We start from the raw sequence: 8,270 nt of genomic DNA on the forward strand, positions 1-8,270 counted from the left end.
ATTCCTAATCTAAATAATACCTTTTAGAAAAAGCTACATGGTATTCCCTTGCATGGATCTATCATCATTTATTTTACCAATCCCCCTTTGTCAGACATTCAGATCGTTTCCAATCTTTTCCCTTACAACAAATGACACTAGGATGCATGTATTCATAATTACTGCGTTAGAGTAAATTCCCAGGAAGGTGCCCAGTCAGAAAGTGTGCATAACTTAACAGATTTTGCTACAGCCCGCTGGAAAGGTACCAACAGTGTGTGAGGTGCCTGTTCCCCCCGCCCTCCTCAAAACCGGTATTACTTAAAATCTCCTCCAATTGGAGATGAGAAATATAACTTATTTTTTACTTTGCATTTCTGATACTAAGACAGTTCAATTTTTGTTAATGTTTACTGGTTGTGTTTCTTCTTTGATCATTTTTATATCAGGGTGCTCATCTAATTTGTCGATTTGTAAGCACTCTATATTAAGGAAATTAACCTCTGCTATATGTTGCAAAAAAAAAACAAACCAGAGAAAGATATTTGCCCTTTGATTTGTATATTGTGCTTTTTAAAATAAAAGTTTTTAGGGGTGCCTGGGTGGTTCAGTCGGTTAAGCATCCAACTTCAGCTCAGGTCATGCTCTCACGGTTCAGGAGTTCGAGCCCCCGCATCAGGCTCTGGGCTGACGGCTCACAGCCTGGTGCCCGCAGCCCGCTTCAGATTCTGTATCTCCCTCTTTCTGCCCTTCCCCAGCTGGTGTGCGCGCTCTCTCTCTCTCCTCTCTCTCTCTCTCTCTCTCTCTCTCAAAAATAAACAAACATTGGGGCGCCTGGGTGGCGCAGTCGGTTGAGCGTACGACTTCAGCCAGGTCACGATCTCGCGGTCCATGAGTTCGAGCCCCGTGTCAGGCTCTGGGCTGATGGCTCGGAGCCTGGAGCCTGTTTCCGATTCTGTGTCCTCCCTCTCTCTCTCTGCCCCTCCCCCGTTCATGCTCTGTCCTCTCTCTGTCCCAAAAATAAATAAAAACATTGAAAAAAAATTAAAAAAAACAAAACAAAAAAAAACAAAAAAAAAAACCAAACATTAAAAAACAAACTTTTTTTTTTAAGTTTTTAAAAGTTTAAGTCATCAAATCTTTGCCTTTATGAACTCTATTTCACGTGTAGCCTGAGCAAGGTTTTTCCCCTATGCTAAGATCGAATATATTTTATGATACACTACTTTTATGTTTTGTACATATTTAAATGTTTAGGAGTAAATAATTCCGAGATATACTTTAGCATATGATATGGAGCAAAGATCTAACTTTATCTACTGCTAATGTTTGGCCGGTCGTCCCAATGCCATAATCTATCCTTTTTCCACAGATCTGAAGAAATGCCACCTTTACCATGCACTAAATTTTAATGTGTCCTCTAATCTTTTTATGGGCTTTTCACTCCATCTCAGAGACTGGTTTACAAATTCCTGAGCCAGGAAGGACCACACTTCCACATTATTACAGTCTATTTTTCTCTGTTCCAGCAAAATATTCTGTTTTTCTTCTTTTCCAACACTTCCTTGTCTATTCTCAACCTGCTTACTATTCCAATTTCAAAATTATTTTTCTCAAGATTCTCCTCCATACCACTTTTTTTAAGGCTTCCCTCCACTGTGCTTACAAGCACAGATCACCCTTCCAGGTCACTAGGTTCCCTATCACCTAGCGTGTGGAAGCCAAGTGAGAATCATGATGTGGGAGAGCTGGTGCAGAATCCAGACAGTGGGCAGTAGATCTGTATCATCTCTGAACCTAACAGGCTCAGCAAACCTCTCAGGCTTACAGGCCTTACATGCGTGCTTTTAAAAAATCTAATTTGTAGGGAGTAATGTGACAAAAGATTTTTACTGGGAAGAACTGGCAAGGGCACTAAACAGTACTAACAACGTCATGTGGAGTACAAGGAAATGATTTGGGGACCTGGGGGATAATCAGTGAATGAATGTCAGCCTGGAGACAAGCCTCCGGGGGTATCCTGCAGGGCTCCGCTCCCTCCTTAGGCTTGTTTTGAGGAACACTTGGTGGTGAAGATACATAAACAACAAACTTAACAAATGTCATGTAACACAAAGCTTATGGAGACAAGGAACACGGCAGACGACAGAATCAATTCAAAAGTTCCTAACAGGCAATAATGATGGGCCAAATCCTACAGGAGGAAAATTACCCAGGATCCACACAGAGCGCCGCACTGAACCACAGAGCCACACAAATGCACACAGTGAGAAAGATACAGCTTAGTAAGAGCACATGTGTAGAAAGGACAAGATGGTTTCAGTTCACTGTAACTGCGATACAAGTCAGACCATGAGAGAGTCCTGCCAGGACAGAGACTCCTCCTTCATCTCCGGACACCCAGCGCCGGGCACACTCCCTGGTCCACTACAGAAATTTAGCAGATGCCTGGCAAAGGAGGGAGCAGACGAAAGTGGCCGCCACAATGCAGCTGTGGTTTTGCCTGCTTAAAAGAAGATACTGCAGGAGTTACCACGCAGGGGCACCTGGGTGGCTCAGTCGGTTAGGCGGCTGACTTCAGGTCATGATCTCGCAGTTCATGGGTTCGAGCCTCGCATCGGGCTCTGTGCTGACAGCTCAGAGCCTGCTTCAGATTCTGTGTCTCCCTCGCTCTCTGCCCCTCCCTTGCTTGCGCTCTCTCTCTGTCTCTCAAAAAATGAATAAAAATGTTTAAAAAAAAAAAAAAAAAAGAAGAAGAGTACCATGCAGATCAGATGACCGTTAAAGTCCATGACATCTCTTATGGGAACCATGCTTTATTTAGGAGGGCTATGGAAACTAATTCAGGTAAGATTATAAGGAGTCGAGACATCCTCTCATAAGAGAATGTGCTGAAATTCTTTTTCATTCTGAGTTGAAATCTTAGAAATCACAGTTGCCAAATGATGTCTTTGTAAAGTCAGGCATCTCTATAAAGTCAGATCCTTGTCACTGGGGGTAATTAATAAAGAATGATATGGAAAAAAAAATCAAGAAGAGAGAATGGGCTGTAACTTTCAGTCCCTTCCAACTTGGAAATTCTTCCAATTATGCAGTTTTTGTTTTTTTTTTAAGCTATACTCCTAGAGAAGGGGGGAGGAGGTGATGAGAGGAGAGGAGAGGGGAGGGGAGGGGAGGGGAGGAAGGGAAGGGAATCCCAAGCAGGCTCTGCCTTGTCAGCGCAGAGCCCGACACAGGGCTTGAACTCACGAGCGGTGAGATCATAACCTGAGCCAAAGTCAGACGCTTAACTGACTGAGCCACCCAGGCACTTCTCCAAATATGCACTTTTAACCCAAAATTTTTCAGTTAGGAAGTCATAAATTTATCAAAACAAAACACACAAAACAAGCAAAAAGTCAACTGTGAGTAGGGAAACATCACAGAAATGTCACTGGGGTCCAGTATTCCTTAAGTAATGACCTGGAGTGGGAAATGCCTGCACTTGGGAGTGAGACTGACCTGGGTCAGCCCCACTATTTGTAGGACGTGTAACCAAGAGCAGTGTGTCAACAAGCATTTGTGGGGCATATACTAGGTACCAGTCACTGTGCTAGGTCCTGAGGATGTAACAAGTAACAAAACAATCCCAGCTGCTGTCTCCATGGAGCTTCTAGCCAGCCACAAATATAAACAATCTATACAATGCAATTCCTTGTAAGGATGTCCAGTGCTGACCAAGAGAACTGTCACTGGAACACAGAGCACAGGGCCCCAATCTGGTCAAGGGAGGCAGAGAATATTAGCTAGCCTATCTCTAAACTTCAACTCCCTTAAACTTCCTAGCTAAATTATAGTGAGGATTAAAAGAGATAATAAATATAATATGACTAACGACAGTTGGCACATAGCAGATGCTCAATGAATCTAGGCACCCTCAAGTCTGCTCTGCTGTAACAAAGAAAATGCTCTTCTCTTTTTGCTGACCAAGAATCGGCCTACTCATTTAAGCGCACACTATAATATTTGTAGAGGACTGACTGTCTAGGGATTAGGTATACCTTTGGCAACAGCTGACTCACAGCTGGAAGAAAGGATCAAGTTAGAGGTCAATGGGAAAGCAATAGAGTAACATATTAAAACAGTAACCAGGCTGAGGCGGGTCGTGGATTCCATCTGGCATGAAGAATATTCTGCTAGTCTGCCTGTGTACATTTGCTTCAGACCAGCAGGACATTCTCCTTCAACCAAAAGAACGAATATTAGCAGATGACCAGCAAAGTTAAAAAAAAATACCAGAAAAGCAAGAGAAACCAAGGAGTCCTCCTACAATCATAAGACCAGCTATCGATGCACAGGGAACATAATGTTTCTTCCACCCAAATGAATCGGCAATTCTCAAAGTGTGGCCCTGGGGTCCAGGGTGAGGTAGGAGGTGGCTGGAGATCCCTTTAGGAGTCTCTATGATCAAAACTATTTTACAGTAAACCCAAAACATCATTTGCCTTTTCTCTCTCATTCTCTCAGGAGTGTAGGGTGGAATTTTCCAAAGTGCTACACAACACCTGATGCTATCATTGCCCTGATGGCTAATGAAATGTGTGCCTGTATTATTCTAAAATTTCCTAAGATCAGCACTTTGAGGCACTCAATAATCTAAGAGTGCAAAGGGGTCCTGAGACTAAAGAGCTTGATAACCACTAAACTAAGTAATTCTGCCCCTACAAAAATGAAGAGAAGGACTACTAAGGACTTACTGGGGAAGCAGCACACTCTGCTCAACGTGATGTTTGGGGAGAACGATCACACGGTATAGAGACTGCATAAGGAGAATTGTCAATTGAATCTGAAAGTCAGCCAAATGAAGAGAGGCATTTTTGGGTATGCAATCAAAATGACAATTGCATATATGGGAAAATAAATGTGAATGTTTCTGATCTCAACCGGAAAGTTTCGTTCAAGTACGCTCCAGCAATTTTCATCTTAATTGCACCTGCTGGTCTAGAGAATTATAAAAGACACTGCACCAGTAAGAATTCAAGAACTCAAGGTTAAAACACAATGTAGTTTCCTAACTGCTTTTGGACATGAAAAAAAAAAAAATGTTCTTTAGGCATAATGTCAATTTTGAATGTTGCAACTTAACTAAAAAATAGCGTATAAATTTGTGTGAATGGAAAACACTGTGGTTGTTGCTGTTGTTTTTAGGAAAATAACATTTTCTTAAACCACTGTATAGACTGTAACCCTGGAGCATTTGTGGTACCTAAGACGTAGGTGGTGAAACGACCCGCAGAAACTCACTGCTCTGAACTGACAGAGGCATACGTCCGGGCGGACACAGGCAACACTGGCATTCCAAAAAGCACCGTGGTTCTTAAATGTCTGGTGTTCTCAGCCTACAGCACAGCTTCCTCAGAATGTCTCCTTGGGTTCCAAGGATGGGAAATTAACAAGGATGACCTCAACTACAGAAGACCCCTCCTGTTCACTGAGCACCTACACAGTCTGGCAGGTGCTGTGCTAGGTACTACAGAGACAAACAAGACACAGTCTACCCCCTAAAAGGAACACAGAGTCTAATGCAGGAAGACCACTAAGTAAAGAATAGCTATAAAACAAATTTCAAAGATGTTAGAGACTGAGCACGCTCACTGTGGGCAAGAATTTAGGGAAAGAGGCCTGTCAATGGGAGAGTAAGAGGCCACGGTGGGGAATCTGGCTATCAAATTTGGCTATCCGTAGCTATCAAAGTTTAAAATACATCCCCTCAACCAGAGACTTCCACACTCAGGTATGCACCCCAAACAAACAATGTGCACTAAGACACGGGGACTCCGCAGGCTCACTGCAGCATTGTTCATAAAAGTCAGTACGTGAATAGCCAAGTGTCCATCCAAAGAAAAATATAAACTGCAGTATCTCCACACCATGAAATACTACGCGCCAGTCAGAAAACAGAAGGTAAAGATGCACGTACCAACATGGAAAGATCTCCTGTAAACATCAAGGTTCAGGATATGTACAATATGACTTAGGCAGGGAAAACATTACATATGTAAATCTACGAAGAGAAAACAATCTAAAAAGATACTCACAGAGACCATCTCTGGGTAGCAGAATGGAAAAGAGGGTCAGTGCAGTGAAGGAGAACTTTCATGTTTTACTTTTCTTACGTACTGTTGCCGTTTTTTTTATAACGACAATCTGTTTGCGTATTCCTTGTATGATCAAACACACACGCACAGCGGGCAGTATGACAAGTGCCACTGTGCGGTGGAGGTTAGCACAGAACCTGACAGGACTCGGGTGCTGGGAAGGCTGAGCTCAGATGCAGCTACTCCTCCTGTCAAAGAGGGCTGTGGCCTGGGTGCGGTAACCAGGCTCTCCTCTCTGTACCTCACCTGCAGTACAGAGAGAACGTAATGAATCGTGTTAGCCTCACTAGGCCGCCATGAGGACGATGTGTCCTCTGCTACCCCTGTGCCCTTCTTTGTTCATGCTAATCATCCTGGCTGGCAGGCCTGTCCAAGTTCTTTCCTGACTCTGAAAGCAAAAATCACTCTTCAAGGCCCAGCTCAAATACCACCTCTTCTGTGAAGCCCTCAACAGCCCCAACTTGGTATTCACTTTCTTTCTGCCGGATGTTCCCACAGCACTCTGCTTGTATCTCTTTTAAAGTATATTTCCTTCTACCTGCACTTATAGCCAGTCTCCCTGTTAACCTATAAACTTGAGTACAAAGACTGTACTAGTCAACCTCTTAATTGCCTAGGGGCCTTGGGCCTATTAAAATTCATTAAAAGTGTATGTCCTGGGAGGCAGAGAGACAGGGAGGAAGAGAGATTTAGAATTAAAATCTGTATAAATATGAAAATCCCTTTAGTTAGAATTCACTTTTTTTCCCTACCTAAATCATACTGTACACATTCCACACCCTGATTTTCTTGGTCACATCACAGGAGATCTTTCCATGCTAGTACCTGTCAAGATGGACTGAAAGACATCGGATTCCTCCTTATAGCACCTCACAGTACACAGTGAACAATCACATGAACGATCACATCATGAGCACTTACTGTGTGCCAGGCACTGAGCTAAACACTTGCCATTATTGTCACTGTGTCTTCACAACAGCTCTGTGAAGGAGGTACTACCTCCTTGTACAGATCAGACGCCTGAGGCTAAGAAAGGAGAAGTGACTTATTCAAGGTCATGTGGGAGTCACGCCCATATCTGTCTAACCCCAAAGCCTTTGACGTGTTCTCAACAGTAGAGCTATCACTAATGACGGGCATAAGCAGTCTTCTTCGCACCCTGAGAAGAATAATGCAGAAAGAATTTAACAGAACAGGACTGACTTTTGGAAGAGTCTAGTCCTGGGCTGGTATCTAGGAGCTTGGCTTTTGAAAGGTTCCCTAAGTGATAACGGTATTTGTCCACACGGAGCACTGAACATGTGCTTTCCTTCTGGGAGCGTAGAATTTTGACAGCCATTGCTGACAAAGGCCTACATAACCTGTCCACAACAAATATCCTAGACTCTAAGTCTCAGATGGGCTTCCCTGGACAGAAGCAGAGCACACAGGTTGATGCATTTCACTGCTGGGAGAAAGGAACATGTCTGCATGTAACCGGGAGAGAAATATAGGGAGGCTCCACATGAATTCTCCAGACTCGGCCTGGTATGCCTTTCCTTCTTGCTGATCCTGCTACGTACCCTTGAGTACCACTGACTCTGCGCCCTAGGAGTCTTTCCAGTGATTTCCCAAACGTGTGTCTTGGGACTCCTGGCACAAATCACAAAAACCAAAGCAGGCAAAACAAATGAAAGCAAAACAAAAACAACAAACAACACGTAGGAGGAAAAAGGGTATCACCGAAACAGAGCCTTACTTCTCTGGGTTATCTGGAAACTTGATCCGCAACTCTTGGTTTTGTATGATCTTTTTTCAAATGTAAGGATCATTTTCTTCACTGAGCTTTCGTCTAGTGGTTCCTCCTGGTATAAGGAAACGAACGGCAACATTTCAGTCCAAAGGGATTTCTTATTTACTAATCACTACTTCTTTTCCATGCTCTTCCATGCCATTCTGCCACTCACCTTTCTGGGTTAAACCCTTAGTACATACTTCGTCTCCCTCCCTGGAAAGAAGGTTAAGGGTCTGGACCACACGCCGCTTTCTTGTATCACTCTGTGTGTCTCACATCCAGCTCAGGAAGCTCAGTTTTAAGGTTTTAGACACTAACCCATTCAACAAATGATTTCCTGAGCATACTATATGGCATGGAATAAGCAACAACATTAGAGA

At 43.3% G+C, this 8,270-nt stretch overlaps 1 protein-coding gene across 1 annotated transcript in view; it reads right to left on the reverse strand.

Annotated features, from left to right (window-relative positions):
* Positions 1-7,962, reverse strand: part of CTNNBL1 (catenin beta like 1) — a 127,476-nt gene extending 119,514 nt beyond the window's left edge. The window contains exon 1 of the mRNA XM_030309632.1: positions 7,855-7,962. The gene's annotated coding sequence lies outside the window, so the exon portion shown is untranslated. The remainder of the gene's footprint in view (positions 1-7,854) is intronic.
* Between the last annotated feature and the right edge of the window lie 308 nt (positions 7,963-8,270).

This window comes from Lynx canadensis, chromosome A3, assembly GCF_007474595.2.
Source record: "Lynx canadensis isolate LIC74 chromosome A3, mLynCan4.pri.v2, whole genome shotgun sequence".
In the NCBI taxonomy this organism is placed as follows: Eukaryota; Metazoa; Chordata; class Mammalia; order Carnivora; family Felidae; genus Lynx; species Lynx canadensis.